At 35.6% G+C, this 19,502-nt stretch overlaps 2 long non-coding RNA genes and 2 other non-coding genes across 4 annotated transcripts; all 4 read right to left on the reverse strand.

The window, feature by feature from the left end:
- Window positions 1-537: 537 nt before the first annotated feature.
- On the reverse strand, window positions 538-2,105 carry LOC112802738 (uncharacterized). The gene is made up of 2 exons (XR_003818808.2): window positions 1,795-2,105; window positions 538-1,082 (listed from the first exon to the last, which is right to left on the reverse strand). It is a non-coding gene; the product is annotated as an uncharacterized lncRNA (long non-coding RNA).
- An 855-nt stretch (window positions 2,106-2,960) lies between these two features.
- Window positions 2,961-12,158, reverse strand: LOC140184768 (uncharacterized). The gene is made up of 2 exons (XR_011882429.1): window positions 12,008-12,158; window positions 2,961-3,324 (listed from the first exon to the last, which is right to left on the reverse strand). It is a non-coding gene; the product is annotated as an uncharacterized lncRNA (long non-coding RNA).
- On the reverse strand, window positions 11,312-11,390 carry LOC112804637 (small nucleolar RNA R160). Its single transcript, XR_003203250.1, has one exon. It is a non-coding gene; the product is annotated as a small nucleolar RNA R160 (small nucleolar RNA).
- Window positions 11,620-11,700, reverse strand: LOC112804638 (small nucleolar RNA R160). The gene has a single exon (XR_003203251.1). It is a non-coding gene; the product is annotated as a small nucleolar RNA R160 (small nucleolar RNA).
- Window positions 12,159-19,502: the final 7,344 nt, after the last annotated feature.

Here is a 19,502-nt window from a genome sequence, read left to right on the forward strand (position 1 = left end):
CCCGTCACCCTTTTTCAATTTTTCTCACAGATAGAGAATTTATTGTAATCAGCCCCCAGCATTCCAAGAACACCACTCAATAAACCAACACCATCTCTGATTGGCTGCAGTGACACGTTGAATCTTAGTATGAACTTTCTACCATTAAGAGACCGCTCCACAGCTTTCATCACACTTAATTTATCTTGTTTGATTATGCCATCAGAATCTATAAAAAAACAAAAGGTTAAAAATAAAGTAAGTATTTGTTCTAGTCATTCAAATTATGACCATTATTTAGTTGGTATAAAGGAAACAAAAGCCTGAATTATGACTTTGTACTCAACAAAAATTAATATGAAAAGAGATCGAGTACTTGGTTTAATATGAAAGGAGAGTACTCATTAACATCTCCATCAATAATAGATCACTTAATATGAAAAGCAACATCTAAATATCCCTTTTTAATAAATATATAAAAAAGAGAGTACTTAATTTATACCTTATTGTTTATATTCCAAATTCTTTAAGCTATTTCACTCCTTTATACAAATAATCTATCAGACAACAAAGTTTTCATTTTAAGTTACTTAACTGTACTCCACTCCAATCTAAAGTACATTAATCCATACATTGTTTTGGTTTGAGTTCATAAAAATAAAAATAAAAATAAAAATAACAGAGCCTAATCATTTTGTATATACTAAGGTTTAGGATTTGTTACTAATTACATCAACATTTCAGAATTTGGTAGTCTTGCGTCTTTTGCGCCTCTGAGCATCAGCAGCAACAGCAAACATGTTATCAATGTGTTGTTCAAATGATTGTACCTCGTTCGCCTCTGGGTCCAAGTCTTCATCGCATGGCTCCAATGTTTGTACACCATGGCCCAGGTCTCTGCCTCAGGTCTTGGATCACTCCAGGGCGGACGGAATGGCCACAAAGATGCCGCTGCTAGCACGCCACTATCACTGGGCGGGGGAACGAGCCAGTCATCATCAGCGAAGGATAAAGATGCAGAAGCTCCCGTTGGAGGCTACTAACATGGTGTTGCCAATCCTGTCTTTTTCGTGTAACGAGTTTTCTTTGGGCATCTTAAATTCCTAGTATCAAAGATGAAAATAAAAAAATGGAAGTTACAGGAAAAGCAATTACGTGTATAACAATATTTTAACAAGATTGAATGGAAAAACAAGCACAAACACGAAAAAACCAGCAATCTTAAATCATGCTATAAGTCCATCACACTTTATATGATGGAGAGAAAGTGCAGATATAGTTATAATCTCTTAAAGTAAACATTTCACCTATTGTCAGCCTCTGCATTTTCCTTTAATTAATATAATCACTTTCAATGACGTTGTTTTGTTGTTTTATTATCTTTGTTCATATAATAGAGACATGTACAATTGAAGCCTACTTTGTTAGCTTAAAAACAAACATACTATTACTAGTGCCACTTGAACCTAAAGTGTTTTTTTTTGTTAGATGTGAATCCAGTCACAATATTCTCACCACCCCTTATTCACCAATAGGTCCAAATTCTTGTCTATATGTTCCATATACTAGTAATTTTTATATCATTATTATTCAAAGTGTAAATGTCAAACAATTCTTAATCAATAATTTGTACAGAGGTGTGAAACTTTTAAATAAGTGAGTAATATCGAAAAAAATATATTATTCATGTACTGAATAATAATTATACAAGTTAACTCAGAACTCAATCATCAAGTTAACCCAACAAAAATTGCAGAAAAGAATCATTGATAACATATCAGCCAATATTCCAAACACTAGAGCAGTAGTGCTTACCGGTAGTTAGGGAGGATTGGAATTGTTGGCGAGAGAGGAAGGCTGTGACTGTGGACGTAGGCTTGACAACGCGTCTAGGATCTCGATTGTGAGGACGACAAGCCTTCTGGACAGAAACAGGTGCGAAGAAGATGCGGGAGCCGACGGCACAACGGCTCCGAACACTTCCGATCAGCGATGATGATCAGAAGAAAATTGTTGTACGTCAATAGCTTGTAGTGCTCAGCGAGGACTTGGGCATTAGTTTCGAAAATAGGGATTAGGGAAGAAGGTGTGGGTTTTGCATTTGAGAGGATTGAAATTGTATGATTAGTTTATCAGCTATGGGCCTTTAATAATAATAATAATAATAATAATAATAATAATAATAATAATAATAATAATAATAATAATAATAATAATAATGTGTATATATAGGAAAGTACTTTATTAAAGGTATCATATTAAAAAATTTTTAAATTAATAATATTAGAGTGTATATATATAGACCAATATTAAAAAAGTGATATAGAAGTTGGTGATTTATCAGTAGACCAGTATATAAAACTTAAGTTTTTAAAATAAAAAATAAATAAATACATATTTTTACTTCATTGTACTTAAATATAAGTGGTAAACAAAAAGTACTCCCTACAAAGAATATCCAAATGTCAAATAAGGCCCTTTTAAAAGATTTTCTACAAAAAATATCACTTATTTTTTTCAAAACTCATCCAAACAAATTTATACTTATATTTATCAGAGCTTATACAAATAAATATTTTCAATAGATGCTTAAGAATAGATTTTAGCTAACATTTATTTTCAGAACATATGTTAAAATTATTATTGATAAAATTTTATAATTTTTCATTTTTTTATAATATTAATTAATACACACAAAAATTTGAAAATTAAAATCAATATATTTTTTATAACATTTTCTGTAATTAATATAATTAACATGAGCACTTAATTAATCATTATATCTAATGCATGATGCATTAATAGGATATGAAATGTTTTAGTTTTTTGTTTATTTTTATTTGCAGTTGTCAGTTTAAGCATCTTAGTGCTAGTTGTGGCTAGCTTTAATATGTAATGTGGATTGAAGAAAATGATGGTCAACAAACTTAAATAACAACTTCAACAAAGATAGCCAATTTCAACATTGCAAAGTGTAGTCATAAAGAAAAACTCCAAGCATTCCTATTAAGAGAGTGTTAGGTCTCCAGTGACTTGAGCCAAATGAGTTGACTAAATACCAACAATGAAGGCTGTCAAGATTCAAACATATCCATTGATAAAATCAAATTACAGCCCAAACAATTGGTCTTTAAAAACCAATGCAAAAAACCAATTATTCTCAATCAAAAGACCTCATTCTCTTCTAGTATTTTATTGAGGTCAAAACTTAGGAAGCAATCATTGTGTCAGTTTAAACAACCTCATTAGAGTTGACGTCGGGCACGACGTCATCTTCTTCCATTGAATCTTGAACTATCTTCCCTATCTCTTTTGTTGTCTCTTGATTCTTCTCCTAAGATAGACCTTAAAGTTACATCATAGCCAAACAATTACACGTCAAGACAACTTATACAGAAAACATGGTTAGTGTTAACATTATAAACGTCTTATTTCGCTTACGTTCCCAGAGTTTTGTAAGTTTTCTTTTTATGAGAATGAATTCCTCTCGAGAAACAATATCAAGTTCATCAATAAGACTATTCTCATAGTGTGCCTATAATAGAAGTTGAGAATCTCGTTATTCGTTAACCATAAAAAAATAATGGAAATTTTCATGCATGATATGATATGATGAAGCAGCTTTTTCAACCTTATCCTATTATATACACTTTATGTTATCTTGATTTTCTTATGTATCTGATATTACAGATACCTAAGAGAGACAATCATCAATCCCTACCAAAGGGTCAACATTAACCAAGGTTGGATCAAGTCCTTGCTGACATCTGCTTACCTGGATCTCAGTGGAGGAGGATGCTCAAGGTCGGCCTTACCAGCTGGGTAGGCTTGACCTTAGGCCAGTAACTAGTGGATGGTTGGAATTCATCCAATGCTCTATCTTCCCTACGAGTAACCGCTCTGAGGTTATACTCGAGCGAGCAATGAGGTGGAGGTACATGAGGTAATTTCTCGAGTTTTACAGAATAGTTGACAAGCCTTCCACCTCTGCGAGGCTGGAATTCCCTCATCTCATTCACCGCTTATGTGCAGCAGCTGGAGCTCACATAGAGGGACATACCCTGATCAACAAGGAGAAGCCAACCACAAAGAATGGTATGGAGCACGCTAGGGAGCCGTGCAAGGACCGCAGCAAGAGCCAGTTTCACCACCTCCGCAGGATATTCCGGAGATGCCTCAAGTGATGTACTTCCCTCTCCACATCTCTAGGGGAGTTGACATCATCAGTTGATCAGCTAAGGCAAGAACATCAAGATTAGTCTGCCCTCCTCATTCAGATGATGAAGAAGCAGAGGAGGCAAGGACATGATATTGAGGAGCTTAAACGCTTCAGAAGATTCTCCGGAGGGAGCAGTAGCCGCCATCACTGAGGTGATCTAGTTTCATTCACCATATCTTTATTTTATCTCTGTTTTCCTAGTATTTCATTATGTTATCTGTTTTCTATTCTAGTTGCATGATCACTCTTAGGATTTCTTTGCTTTCTAGTTTAGTAGTTTATTTTTGAAACTTTTTCAAAATGTCTTATGCATCACGCATCAAGCTTAAAATGAAGATCTATTGAAAAAAAAGTAGCAAAATGCATAAGATCTTGAGTTATATTATGAGTTATTCTATTTATATTGATGTGGTAGCCTTATCTCTATTTCTGAATGTATGAATTAACTATGCATGTTTGATATTGAAGTTGAGTAAATTGGTTCTTGAGGAAAAGGAATTAGGAGAAATATTATTGATTCTTTAAAATAAGAAAAAGATTGATTTTTGAAGCAAAAGAAACAGCAAAAAGAATTGAAAACAAAAAGAAAAATCAAAAGAAAAATGTCCAAGGCTTTGAGCATCAATTGTTAGAAGGGTTAAAACTGATCTAATGTTCAAAAGAGTAGGTTTCCCTAACCATATGCTTGTGGTGTGAAAGTGTCAAGTAACCCTTGAGACTGAACACTTAAAGTCGTGACCCATTGCTGTTATAGAGTATGCCTAAGGTTCTAAGCACCACTGTCTAGGAGAAATAAAAAGAAAAATTCGAACCCAAAAGGTTCCGCCAGTTAAGTGCTTGTGGAGTTCCTGTTTCAAGTTAATCTTGAAAACAAAACACTTAGAGTCACGACTAAGCTCAAAGGTGCAAAACACCAAAGAAAAGAAAAGTTGTGTTCAAGAATCAGCTAAAGCCTAGAGAAGAGAATCAATAATATCATCCGAGTTCTAGTTTTGAAGGACACCAATATTTTTGAGCTTCAAAGGAGTGAGATGCCAAAACTATTCAGAAATAGAGTGCCAATAGCTCCATTCAGCAAATAGACCTGAGCTTGATTGACAACTCGAATCTTGTGTGTTTTCTCTTCCTTGGTCATATATTATTTTTGGTTGCTTGAGGACAAGCAACAGTTTAAGTTTGGTGTTGTAATGCGTGAGCATCTTATACCCTTTTTCTAGTCATTTTTATGTTGTTTTTAGTTAGATTCTAATTACTTGTACTTGATTTTAGTGCAAAAATCACCTTTGGATGTTACTTTGAGTTTTTCTTGTATTTTTATGGTTTTAGGTGAAATTCGAAACAATTTGGAAAAACTTGGGGGCAGAAAAGGAAAATGCTGGCAGCTCCCCCCTGGGCGCTAAACGCTCGCCTGGCGTTCAACGCCGGTAGGGGGCATAAGATCAAAAGCACGCTTCCCTCTCTGGCGTTCAACACCCATTCCTGGAGTTGAACGCCAGCAAGTAGTCCGAATTATACTTTATTGGGTCTTCAAGTGGATTTAGCACTTATTAGTTTTATCTTTGTAATCTTTATTTTAAAATAATATCTTTTAGGTTTCACATTTATTATTAGGATAGTATTTAAAGGAAGAGATCAATTAGGTTTAGAATCTTCTTCCTACCGCACTTTTTCAGAACCATGTTTTCTCTATAAGTTATGAGCAACTAAACCTCCTGGTTAAAGTTAGAAACTCTGTTTATTTCGATGGATTAAGATTATTATTCTTCTATTTTAATATATATTTGATTCAATTCTAAGGTGTGTTTTCGTTCTTAATCTTATGAAACTGGGCGAAACGGAGTAAGACCTCTTTTTCTACATGGGTTCTTGTGATTCTCAGGAGAGTTATCTCGCTTAAACTACAGCTTGAGAACACACCTCCTAGAAGGCTAATCCCCAACCTGATGGGGATAAGCAACATCTATTCAGCCATAATTTGGGGTGATTAGGGCCTTTGTGGTATGAACTAGCTTTCTGAACTTCACCCTCCAATTCGAATTGAATGACCACGGGAGTGGCGTTTGATGAGGATCAACAGAGATTAAATCACTAAGGGATTAGGGTTTAATTACTTATAGTTTGCCATATAATGAATTATTCATTGTTAAAATAGTTAGTAAGAAGTTTTAATCCGGAAAGATAAACATCTCCGAGATCTTAACTGTTTTTTTATATTAATTTTACACCAATTTCTTATTGCTTTCTTTATTGTCTTGTTTTATGCAGTTTCAACAACTCTTTTTGTGAGTTCTAAACCTAATGGATCATCTCCTATAAATACTAATCTAAAAAATAAATTCTAAACCTAAAATATATTATTTTAAAATAAAAATTACAAAGATAAAATAAGCCTAGGGAGTGCGACAACCACTTGGAGACCCAATTGGTGAATGGCTCAGACAGCAAGCTGGCGTAAAACGTCAGGATTGGGCATTGAATGCCCAAGAGGAAGTGTGCGCTTCTGACTCTAGCCCCCTTGCTAGCGTTGAACACCAAGTTAGGCATTCAGCGCCCAAGGGGGAGCTGACAACATTTTCGTCTCTTTCTCCAGGCTTCTCCAAATTGCTCCGATTTTCACTTAAAACCATGAAAACAAAAGAAAAACTCAAAGTAGAATAAATCCCCAAAATGGTCCTTCAGATTGGGCCCGTGCAACAATGTTGCCCCTCAGTTTCTAAATGCTCTAAATGCACCCTCCAATTTTAGCTCCGTGCGAAATCCTAGTCCTTCCACTCAATTCCGGCATGACTCAGCAGCGGAGCGCTGAGCTAGCGGCTCCACCCCCTCCAAGTATGCTTCATCCCTCTCCACCATCACCATCGTTCCTCCTCTTCACACAACGGAGCCATTACTCTTTTCTCTTCTTCCAATCCTCGTTTCCCTTTCTACCTTTCTTAAGCATTGTAACCCTTTCCATTGGCCTAAGGCTGAACCACCAGCGCGAGCCACCATAGCCTCCACCATCTGCGACCACCGCGACCAACCTCCTCCCTCTATCCTCTCCTTCCCCGTCTGGTCCAAAAATGTCGAGCTTTCTTCCTGGCGAACCACTTCCTTCAGACCCGAGCTTACTGTCGCTGCCAATCTGTCATCTTCATCACCCTCTTCCACGCACTGAACCCTAGCCCTATCGCAGCTTCCAGCATCTCCATTGCCACCACCATCACCTTTGGCCTTTACCCAACACCGCCACATCTTCCTCCCCTATTTCCTCTTCTCAGCTAAAGAGTCGGGTACCTTCATCTTTGTTCCTCATCACCGAACTACTGCTACCGCAATAGCTGCTGCAACCATTACTCTGCCGGTGTCCTCCCCTCGTCTGCTTCTCCTGGTCATTTCCATCACCCATGATGACTAATCCTCCTCTCCTTCCTCACATTTCGGTTTGCCTTCTTTTCCTGTCTGACCACCCCAACTTTTCCTATTAGTTTAGGTTTATTTAGAATTTAGTTTTAATTTTCACCTGTTTTAGGCTTAATTTAGTTTAATTATCTGTTTAATTGATTTTAGGTGGTTATGATAAGTTAATTTAGTTTGTTGGATTCTTATTGTTGCTGAAAGTGTATAGAAATATTCTTCAAGTTTGAGGCAGAAGAGAAAAGAAGAGAGGAAGAAGAAAAGAGAAAGGGTTGCAGCGTTGGTTCTAAGGTAGTGATCTAAAGGCTGGTGAACTGAGAGAAGGAAAGGCTGCAATGCTTGAGGAAGGGAGAAAGGAAAGGAAGATTGTAAAAAGAGAGAAGGGTAATGGCTCCGTTGGGAGAAGAGGAGGAACGATGGTGATGGTGGAGTGTGATAAAGCCCACATGGAGGTGGTGGAACCGCCAGCTCAGCAATCCGGCTGTTAAGTCATGTCAGAATTGGGTGGAAGGACCAGAATTTCGCACGGAGCTCAAATTGGAGGGTGCATTTAAAGCATTTAGAAACTGAGGGGCAACATTGGTGGACGAGCCCAATCTGAAAGACCATTTTGGGGATATACTGCATCCAAAGGTGAATTTTGCACTGAAATCTGATAAAATTTAATAAAATCTATCTAAAAACAATATAAAAACAACTAGAAAAGGAGTATAAGTTGCTCACACATCATTTATCAGAAGTGCTGAGTAGTGGAATCAAGCCAAGAGATCGGATGGGCATATCTCCCAACCAAAAAAAATTGTCGGGGTATGCACTAAATTCCTTTTCTTCCAAGATGTCGGGCGAACTTCCTTGGTCCACCAAAATCCTGTGGAAATTTACATTAGAGTATTATTGTGATCGTCATGCCCCGGTGTTATACCTTGCGCATCTTCTTTCATGAAGGAAATAGTGGGCAAGTCAGGGACTTCAGCTTCCTCCCTGACTTGGTAGACATCTTTCAAATGCCTTTTGCAAGAGGACTTAGTTATTCCAACTCTTGCAAATCCTCTAATTATCATGTGGATGTGTCTAGAGTTCGTGGCGGCCAATCTCGTCTACTCCTATCTTCATTCACTCTTTCTTTTTCCTTGATCATCTGATCTTTCTGCCAATTATCTTTCTAACCGACCTTTCCTGACCAGTTTTTCTATCACATATTTTAAGTCGTAGCAATCATTTGTGGAATGTCCATATATCTTGTGATATTCGTAGTCCTCTGCGCGACTTCCATCTTTCTTGTTTTTGATGGGACGATGAGGTGGAAGCTTCTCGGTATGGTAGATCTCCCTGTAGATGTCAACAAGGGAGACTCGCAGGGGGTGTAGTTATGATATCTTCCGAGTTGTACTCATCCTTTTTCTTCGCTTTTTTACCTTGAATCTAGTAAGGAAGATTTTGCTTAGGAGTAAGTTCTCTTAGTCGAACATTTTTTTCCATGTTGATGCACTTTTATGGTCGCTCTTGTATCTTGTACAGGGAAGTCAGGTGTCGCTTTGATATGGATTGGGATAATGGTCCTTCTTTGAGGCCATTAACTAGCCCTATTATCACTGCCTCTATAGGCAAAGTTTGGATCTCTAAGAAGGCTTTGTTGAATATTTTCATGTAAGCTCTGAAAATTTTTCCGACCTCCTGCTTGACTCTTAGGAGGCTAAGAGTGTATTTGACTTTGTCTATCTGACTGGAAAATCGAGTGAAAAACTTTCTTGCAAGATCGTTAAAGCAGGTTACAGACTTGATAGTAGACTGTTGAACCACTTCATTGCATCCTTGGTTAACATCGTCGGGAAAGTTTTGCAAAGAGTTACATCTGATGCACGAACCAAGTACATCCAAATTTTAAAGTTGTTTAGATGGTGTCTCAGGTCAGTCTTTCCATCATAGAGGTCCATGTCAGGACTCTTAAAGTTTCTGGCAATACTAGCCCGCATAATCTCTTCAATGAATGAATCTTCCCCTCTAAAATGGTTTTTTTCCCCAATCTGCATGATTACTCCAATCTCAGAGGTGAGCTTCTTATTTCAAAAGCTTTTCTTGCCTCGTGGCCGTCGTACTTTCCTTCTTAGGTTTCTTTCAGCTTCTCTTTGTTATTCTATCTCCTGCTTAAGTTGTTGGTGTCTGTATAGGAGTCTCATGAATTCTGTTGGATGTCGATTTACCACGTCCTCATGTGGGTGTATTTCTAAGTTGATTCTTAAGGGTTGAGGATTTCGCAAAGTCCCTTCCCCAATAGAACTGTCTGCTCTATCTTGTCGCAAGGGTATTACTATTGCATGATTGTCGTTGTAACATTTTGGCTCGAATTCGGATGACGTATGTCTGTCTTTGCGTTGATCGTATGCCATAGTTAGGTGCAGACTTCCAGGTCCCCGACAACAGCACCAAAGTTCTAAGAGTTACCTAAAACTAGATTGCTTTTGGGACTGGATGTGAGGTACAGTCTCCCTCTGAGGCAATATCCGACTTCTGTTGGTATCAAGGTGGATGTGGTACCTGCAAAGAACTCCAATGCTTAAATTAACACAAGTTACTACTTATGGCAAGTAGGACATATAACATCGGTGTGTCCGACCTCTTATTAGGTCAGACAAATGTCAATCCAGTTGATGTCTGTTGATTAGGGCTTTGCTTATTTTAGATCTGGCTAAGTAGTGGTTAGAGTATGAACAGATAGGTTGTTTGAAGGAGTTAATTGATAAGGTTGATAATTATAGTTTTGGAAAAAGTTAAATATAAGGTACTTTTAGGTTTATTTAGAGTAAAAATTTGAAGTGAAAATGATAAAGATAGAGACTAAAAAAAGGAAGTTTTTTTTGTAAAATTATACAAAAAAAAATTAGCCAACATTGATGGATCATAACTTGGCTCTTAAAGATTAATTGAGATAGGATTTATTGGTTTGAAATGCTTCATGAGTTTTGTTTTACGCTGAGAAAAGACACAATTTAGCTTCTATGCATTTTCTCGAAGGACAGACTATTCATAACCTGTAATTTAAGGGGTTATACACCTCTGTTTCTAAGCGTAGTATATGCTTCGACCGTAGTATATGCTTCCTCAGTCCTCACACCCTCCCTTTTATCATACGTTGATGCAGATTTACAAGCATGTCAGCACAAATTAGGAGAACTTAACTACAACACTAAATGTTCTGCCAAGTTCAGCTTCAAATGTCATTCTTATAGAAGACAAACAAAGCATGAAGAAACAAGGCAAAAGGAATATTGTTGCACCATGCTCGTATAATCTGACAGATTATTGCACGCCAGATTAAGAATTTTGGTGCTTGTGGTACATTAGCTATTCTTTATTCTTAGTAGTAACATTCTAATCATAATGGTTTATTTTCAATGCTTGAGAAAACTGCAAAGAAACTAGAGGAGACGACAATGCCCTCCAACATGTATGAAAGATTTTATCCAAAACATTTGTGTTGTCTATATACTCATTTATTCATGCACAACCAGCCAACTCATTCTTCTCCACCATTAGATGAGATGAGTCACAGTCACACACCATACAAAAGTGAGTTTGTTCGATGCCTATGGAGAAGTGAGCACAAAAACCATTTATAAATAATGCCGTTCCATCCCTTTTGCTTTCAAGGATTATGAAGAAATAAACCATTCTGTTTAGAATGAAAATGGCATTTTCCAATAGCAATATGATCAGCAAAGCAATCAGAGAACTTTGAAGACCATTGGGAATTGGTAATCCACATAAAATTCAGATATTAAAACCTCATCATTTTGCCTGCTTTCAACTAAATCCAATGTTTAGTTTTGTTTCAACGTCTAAAATTTAAATAGATATAGTTGGAAAAGAAAAGTTAATATAAGGTACAAAAAGTAGAAAATTAAAAGAAAAAATCCCTAAGAATCTTGAAGATTGGAAACCATATGACCGAAACAAAAAAGGACCAAAAGAGAAAATCAATTGAACCAAAACTACCTAATTCAAATTTAAAGCAATGCATAGATCAAAGCAATCAGAGAACTTTGAAGACCTATATGAAACCAAAGAATTCCACATCAGTTTCAGACATAAAACTTCATCATTTTGCTTTGCTCAATGAAGGATATATCACTATCAAAAATTAAACCACACAAACGCTAATATAATCAATCAAACAAACTGGTTGAGTACTATTCGGCATTAAATAGAGTCAACTGGGCGAGAAAAAACCCTCATTTTATCGCCAAAAAGCGCTAAACAAATAATGCCGAGGGTAAATTTAGCACCTTGAAAACCTTCTCTCGTAATTTCCTTGCAACTAAAGTTGAAGATGCAAGGGGCTACGTGATGCATCAGTAAATGAAATAATAGAATTGATTTCGTGCGCAAAAGGACTCGAATCAAAGGGTAACTTACAGAAGCGGCTAAGCATTTGTCCAATGGAATTGAAGCTGCAACGCCGCGGCTGCATCTTATAGAAGAGTTTGCGGATAGAGGAACCTCTTATACTCAGTACTAGCCTACTAGGGTTCCAATTAGGGTTTACGGCGTTTTTGTTTTCCGCAATGAGATTTAGGGTTTTGGTAAATAATTTATGGGTTTTTTTGGGGCTTTAATTTAGGGCTTTAAAAATTTGGTAAATAATATTGGGATACTATTCAGGCCCAATAATAGAGTCTAGCTTTCTCAATATTGTTGGCCGAACAATAATTTGTATGTTAATTTAGTTTGGATTACTATGCTGGCCCAACAATACGGAGTAGTATATTTATATAATTTTTTTTTCTTTTTTTCCAGTTTTCTTTTTGAGAGGGTGGTTAATAATTTTAAAAGATAATTTACATGCATTGTGTGATTATCATTTTCATTTGTATTTTCCATGCAATTAAAAAAAAATTACTAGTTAACAAGTATAAAAGAAGGGAGTGAACTAAGTATCGATAATATTAGTAGAATTTTGTAATACTAAAGTATAAATATAACAAATTTAAATAAGAGATTAAGATAGAGATATTGCAAATGGTGGACTTTATTTTAGTTCTCTTACTCCGCTTGTGTCTTATATCTAGCTTTCCCAACAACTCAGTATCTATTAAATTTGAGACGAGTGTTTGATAAGCCACCACAACAAAGAATATATTTTATACGCCTTCAGAATTTTTCACCATTGTATAATAATCTATTTCATCTATTTTATTATATAAAAATCAAATTTTTATATTTAATTATTATTTTTTAATTCATTAAATACAATTTATTATAATAACTTAATTATATCAATTAATTAATTTAATTCAATATTTAAATATTAATATAATTTATTATGATTTATATCAATTAATTAATTATAATTTGTTAATTATATTTCGTTATATCGTTTAATTGATTCATAAATTTATAAAATGTATAATAAAATAAATAAATTATTATTTATTCTAATTTATGATGCTATTATTTATGAAATAATAAATTTTATTTAATTTTGTCTAACCTTTTTTTTTTTACCAAAGATAGGAAGACTCGAACCCGCAATCTCTTAAGTAAGTATGTAAAGATTATGCCATTTGAGTTATAACTCATTGACAATTTTGTCTAACCTTAAATTTGTCCATATCTATTATTTTAATTTATATCAAATTAAAATGATATTATTATTTATTATTTTATTGATGATTTAATTTGTTTAAATATTTAATTAAAATAATTTTTTAATTTTATCTTTAATTATTAGGATTAATCTTATTTGAAATTATAGAAAGATATTATATTTTTTAGTACGAAACAAATGAATTAACTTTTTTTTAGGTCACAGTCCACCAAAAAAAAAAAAACCAATCCAAAAGAATTATCTATACCGCATTTTACTTCTTTCCTTCTCTATTTCTCTCTCATTTGTTTCTAAAGAGAAAGTCATAATTTTAAAAGTAATCAATTATTAGTTATTTATTTATTAGAAATTGATCAAAAAATAAATAACTAATATTATTCTATCAATTTATTCAATGTATTAAATTGATTTTGTTTATATTAAGATTAATTTTAAATATTTTAAATTAAAAATTATAAATAATCACAATTTGCAACTTAAATTATGTTAAGTACATGGTGTTTTATTGTGTATAACTTGCTAAAAACATTATTTTATGGTGCTGATGCATATGCATCATTGATAGTTTTACTTATTGTTTTTAGTAGCTTTTAGTTTGTTTTCATGCACTTTTTTCATCAATAAACAAACAATTGAATGATTGATCTTTACATGCTTTGATGCATCAAGTACTAGTTGAATTATGGTCATTTCATGAAAATAATACAAGAAGATGATACTACTTTTGAATAAATGCATATCTTGTGATTATTCATGGAATGGCAAAACTTTGATGCAAGTTATATAGTTAATGAAAGGTGGAGCAGAGCCTTAGAGAAAAGTGAAGAGCAATGAAGGTGTTGGCAACTTGGTCCTGAGCATTGACAACGCCTTCTTTATTTCTAACATTGAAGGCGTTGCTAACTTGGTTTTCAAGTTAGCAACTCCTTCCTTATTTCAACTATGAAGGAGTTGGCAACTTAGATTTAAAGTTAGTAATACCTTCCTTTTCTCTCAAGCACACAACTTGAAGATCAAGCTCTATAAAGGTGTTGGCAACTCAACCTTGGGCATTAACAACGCCTTCACTATCTCAGCATCAAAGGAGTTGCCAACTTGGAATTCAAGTTAGCAACGCCAACAACTTCAACTCGTGGAGGATTTTATGAAGGCGTTATCACCACAACGATAGTGAATTAGGAAAATTTTGCAAGTCACGCGTACGTGTAGGCGACGCGTACGCGTGAGAATGGTATTCTTGCAAGGCCGCACTTATGCATGACCGACGCGTACGCGTGATAAGAGTCAGAAGCAGCAGTGATGCACATGCATGGGCAACGCGTATGCGTGACAAGAAAATAGTATTGGTAATGCTATCTTTGAGGAAAACGCTACGTGAGGATGGGAGGGATTAAGTTTGTAACGAAGATCGCGCTAACTTCAACCCACTAGCGCCAACTCCAAGGTACTAACGCCAAGGCCCCAAGGATTGTACCAACTTAAGATTTGAAAAGCCCACCTTGAGAAACTTACAAGTACACATGAGGGCCTAGAAAATTTTGTATAAATAGGTGGTACTTTGAAGTTTGAGGGGAACTCCCTAGCGGAGATTGCACACATCACTTTTCATACTTTGCTTGTACTTAGTTGTTACTTTATTTTCCAGCTTTGTAATTTTAAATTTTTTTTGTAATGAGAGGTATGATTCACTAAAACCCCACTTCAAGTGTTTTTATTCTAAGAGAAAGTCTTTGTGCCTCATAAATCTAATTACTCTAGAGAGAGAGAGAGAGAGAGAGAGAGAGAGAGAGAGAGAGAGAGAGAGAGAGAGAGAGAGAGAGAGATTGGATCTACTTGAATTTCATAATGAACTTGAGAAAGAAGTTATGAAATTCAGATTGAGACTCTTCTCTCATAATTCTCTTGATTGATAATTCTTGGTTTGGTACGTGACATATAACTACCTTGAATTGATATCCTTAGAGTTGTGTGGCTTTAGATTAGCAAATGCACTTCACCTCTTCTCATGAGCAATAGATAAAAAGATTGACAATTATTTATGTTAAGGAAAATTGAATCATCAAGAGATTAGGATCCAATTACTCACAATCTGCCATAGATCTGCTTCACATGATTGGAAAAAAATTGAAACCCATTGATTCATGAAGAATTTAACATCTCCGATCCCCTAATGATCTCACTTATTATCAATCCCCACTTTAATTCCTTTAATTCCTTGTCTACTCATTCCCCAAATCCCATTTACATTCTTGCAATTTTACATTCCCTGGCTATTTACTCTTCAGCATTTACTTTCTTGCAAATTTAAGTTTCCGCCCTTTATCTTTCTAGATGTTTTACATTCAACTTTTACTTTTAGTCATTTAAATTCCATTGCTCTTTATTCTTATGCACTTTCCTTTTCTTGTTATTTTGCTCATTGAATATACAAAAATCATTAAATATTTATTTAACTAGAATGTCCATTTAACTAAAGTTGATTGATCCATTAATCTCCGTGGGATTGACCTCACTCAAAGTGAGTTATTACTTCACTACGACCCAGTATACTTGTCGGTGGAATTATTGTTATCAATTTTTTCCGTATCAAGTTTTTGGCGCCGTTGTCGGTGATTGATATAGATTGACAATGATTAAGTTGGTGGATACCTAGATTAAGCATTTTTTTACTTTCTTTATTTTGTTTAGCATACTAACTGTTTGATATTTGGTTTCACCCAATTCTAACCTCACTCTTTCACTAGAGTGACCTTTTTTTTAAGTCTTTTTTGTTTGTTTGTGTTTTGTATATGCCAGGAGGAAGAAGGGATGAATTCACTTCTTTTGACCCTGACCCAGAAAGAACATTTATGAGATTGAGAAGAGAAGCAAGAGGCAAGAGGGTTATTGGTGAAGAGGAATTGAAAGAAGACCAAGATCAAGTCATGGAGGATGAGATGCACCATCAGTATGAAGAGGTTGCCAACAATAATGGTCAACCTGCTAGAAGGGTGTTAGCCTCTTACACTATTTTCGTCCCCAGAAATTGTTGAAGCAACATACTCACTCCTAGTGTGCGTGCAAACAATTTTGAACTCAAACCTCAGTTCATCACTCTAGTCCAGAACAATTGTCAATATGGAGGAGGTCCCTTGGAAGATCCCAATCAACACTTGTCTATTTTCTTGAGAATATGGGATACAGTCAAGACAAATGGGATGCATTCAGACATATACAAGTTATTTCTATTCCCCTTCTCTTTAAGGGACAAAGCATCTTAATGGCTAGAAACATTTTTCAAGGAGAGCATCACCAATTGGGATGATTTGGTTAATAAGTTTTTAGCCAAAATTTTTCCACCTCAAAGAATCATCAAGCTAAAACCAGAGGTGCAAACCTTCAGGCAAATGGAAGGAGAGTCACTTTATGAGGCTTGGGAGAGATACAAAGCACTACTAAGAAGGTGCCCACCAAATATGTTCAGTGAGTTGGTACAACTTCAAAACTTCTATGAAGGTCTCTCTCCAAAATCAAGAAAAGCACTGGATTACTCCTCAAGAGGCTCACTTCAGATGTTGAAGACCCCCTATGAAGCACAAGACCTTATTGACATGGTGGCAAACAATCAATATTTCTATTTTTCGAAGAGGCACACAACTCCAAAGAGGGGAGTATTGGAGCTTGAAAGTGTAAATGCTATCTTGGCCCAAAACAAGCTCATGCACCAACAGATTCAACAACAAATGGAGACAATGACTAAGAGGATGGATGGATTGCAACTAGCGGCTGTGAGCACAGAAAGCCAAGCTCAAGTGTCAAGTGGAGTGAATCAACTTGAAGAAAGCTATGAACCATTTGCCTATGAGCAACCAAGTTTGGAGCAAGTTCAACTCATGAACAATACCTCAAGTTCTTTTCAACATGACTCATATGGTGATACATACAATCCAGCATGGAGGAATCATCCCAACTTGAGGTGGGGCGAGAATCAAAATCAAGGGCAAAGGAACTCCAACTCTAACAATTTTTGCAACACAAACAACCACAACCACCCACCCACTAACAATAACCAATACAAAAATTCACAGAATACATTTTACCAACCCCAAAACACCTCACAAGCTCCGCAAAACAACTTCTCCACACCCTCATTCAACTCACAAAACACCTTTTCTAATGTTTTAAACAACTTCCACCAACAACCATCACCTCCCACAACCACAACCATATCCAGAGTCTCAAAGGATCTCCAATCTAGAGATAATGATGGAAAAACTCATCAAAAATCAAGAGATGGCAAGACAAGATCAAGCCATGGCAAGCAAAAACCATGACGCCTCCATAAGAAATCTTGAAAGGCAAATAGGACAAATGGCTAAACAAATTATGAAGATGGATGAGAAGCGAGAAAATGCCTTCTCAAGTGACACTGAAGACAACCCGAAGGATAAAGAAAAAATTATAAAATGGGAAGAGTGTAAAGCAATCACATTGAGAAGTAGGAAAAATATGGAAAAAAAAGCTACCACTCAGGAAGATCACAATAAAGAATGTTCAAAAGAAGAACTGGAGAAGTAAAAATAAGGACAAAAACCCTCCATAGAAAGTGACAATTCAATCAAGAAGGAGGTAGTGAAAGCATACCAACCAAGGTTACCATATCCTCAAAGGTTTAAGGGAGAAAACAAAGAGAAGTAATACTCCAAATTCCTAGAGGTATTCAAGACACTGCACATCAACATCCCTTTCATAGAAGTACTTGAACAAATGCCATTATATGCTAAGTTTTTGTATGGAGAGGATGGGTTTCATTTGGGTATTGCAACATGATACGAGATTTTACAATCTCGCATAACTACTGGCAAATGCACCGGATTGCACCAAGTAATACCACGATGAGTGGGTTATCATTCCCACGAGGATTAATAGATCAAGCAACAATAATCAATTGGCTATTCTAGTTAAACAAGTCTATTTTGAATGAGAATCAATGATGACAATAACATAAAACTATGTAACTTGGCTATAAAGTAAATGACTATAAAGTAAATGATTGAAACTAAATAGCAAGAAAGTAAATGGCTGAATAATAAATGACTGAAAGTAATAAATGGATTAAGCACATATACAGAGAATAGATCTAAATTGTAGAATTGAATTAAACCAATAATTGAAAGCAAAAACAAACAAATAAGAGAATTATATGATGGTGAACATTGAGGTTCAAAGATGTTAACTCCTCTGGAATTACAAATCTCTATTCTATCTTAATCAAGAAATTATTGATCTCTGCCAAATCTTAAGTGATTAAACTCCAATCTCTTAGTAATTCAATCTCTCTTCACTTGATCAATTGCCAATGTCTTGATCTAATTACTCATGAGAAGAGATGACGGATTGATCTCTGATTTAGAGCCATACAACTCTTAAGATCTAAATTTAATTGATTATATGTTACATATCAAATCTAAATACAAGATCAGAAGAATTGAGAAAGAGGATCTTCAAGCTTAATTTCATGAATCAACCTTTCAATTAGTCAAGAAATTCAACCCATATTCAAACCACCTCTTAGTTAATTTGAATCATTCAAAATGAAAAAAATTCTCTCTTAGAAGCAACAATTCATGAATTAAAGATAGAGAATTAATTAATTCATTCCATTAGAGATTAACAGAGCTCTTTTTCTCAATGAGAAGAAGTTAATGATTCATTGCTCTGGAATTACAAAATTTGAAAGATGTGAAAGTAAAAATGTGGTAAAAGTCCCTAATTTTTTACCCAAATCGTGAAGGAGTGAGACCAGGCGTGGCACGCTAAATTTGTGGCGTGGGACGCCACCACTTCTTTAATCAACATTTGGCCCAATGCAAAAGTGAATTTGTGACACTACGCGTGGAGAGCTGAGGAGCTCACGTGGGACGGTGCACAAAACTTCAACAATCTTTGGCCCAAGTTCACTTTGATGGCAACAGGCGTGGGATGCTAATGACTTAGCGTTGGACGCCAATAAGCTCCCTTAAGTGCCAAAAGAAATTCACGTCCATGCATGTGTAAATGTTGCACGCTAAGAATAGTGGCATGGGATGTTGAAGTAATGCCCAACCTCACGTGGGATGTCAATGATTTCATCAATAGGCCAAAAACGCTTTGGCGTGGGATATTGATACCATGGCATGGAACGCTGAGTTGCCTTTACTAATAGTTGTTCAATTTGTGAAAGTTCTTGTCATAGGCGTGGCATGGCAAGTCTTGGCGAGGAACTCCAAATTGTATTTATGACACACACAAAGAGATGCGTACGCATGGCCTTGAAAATAGAAC

This window comes from Arachis hypogaea, chromosome 5 (genome assembly GCF_003086295.3).
Source record: "Arachis hypogaea cultivar Tifrunner chromosome 5, arahy.Tifrunner.gnm2.J5K5, whole genome shotgun sequence".
Classification (NCBI taxonomy): Eukaryota; Viridiplantae; Streptophyta; class Magnoliopsida; order Fabales; family Fabaceae; genus Arachis; species Arachis hypogaea.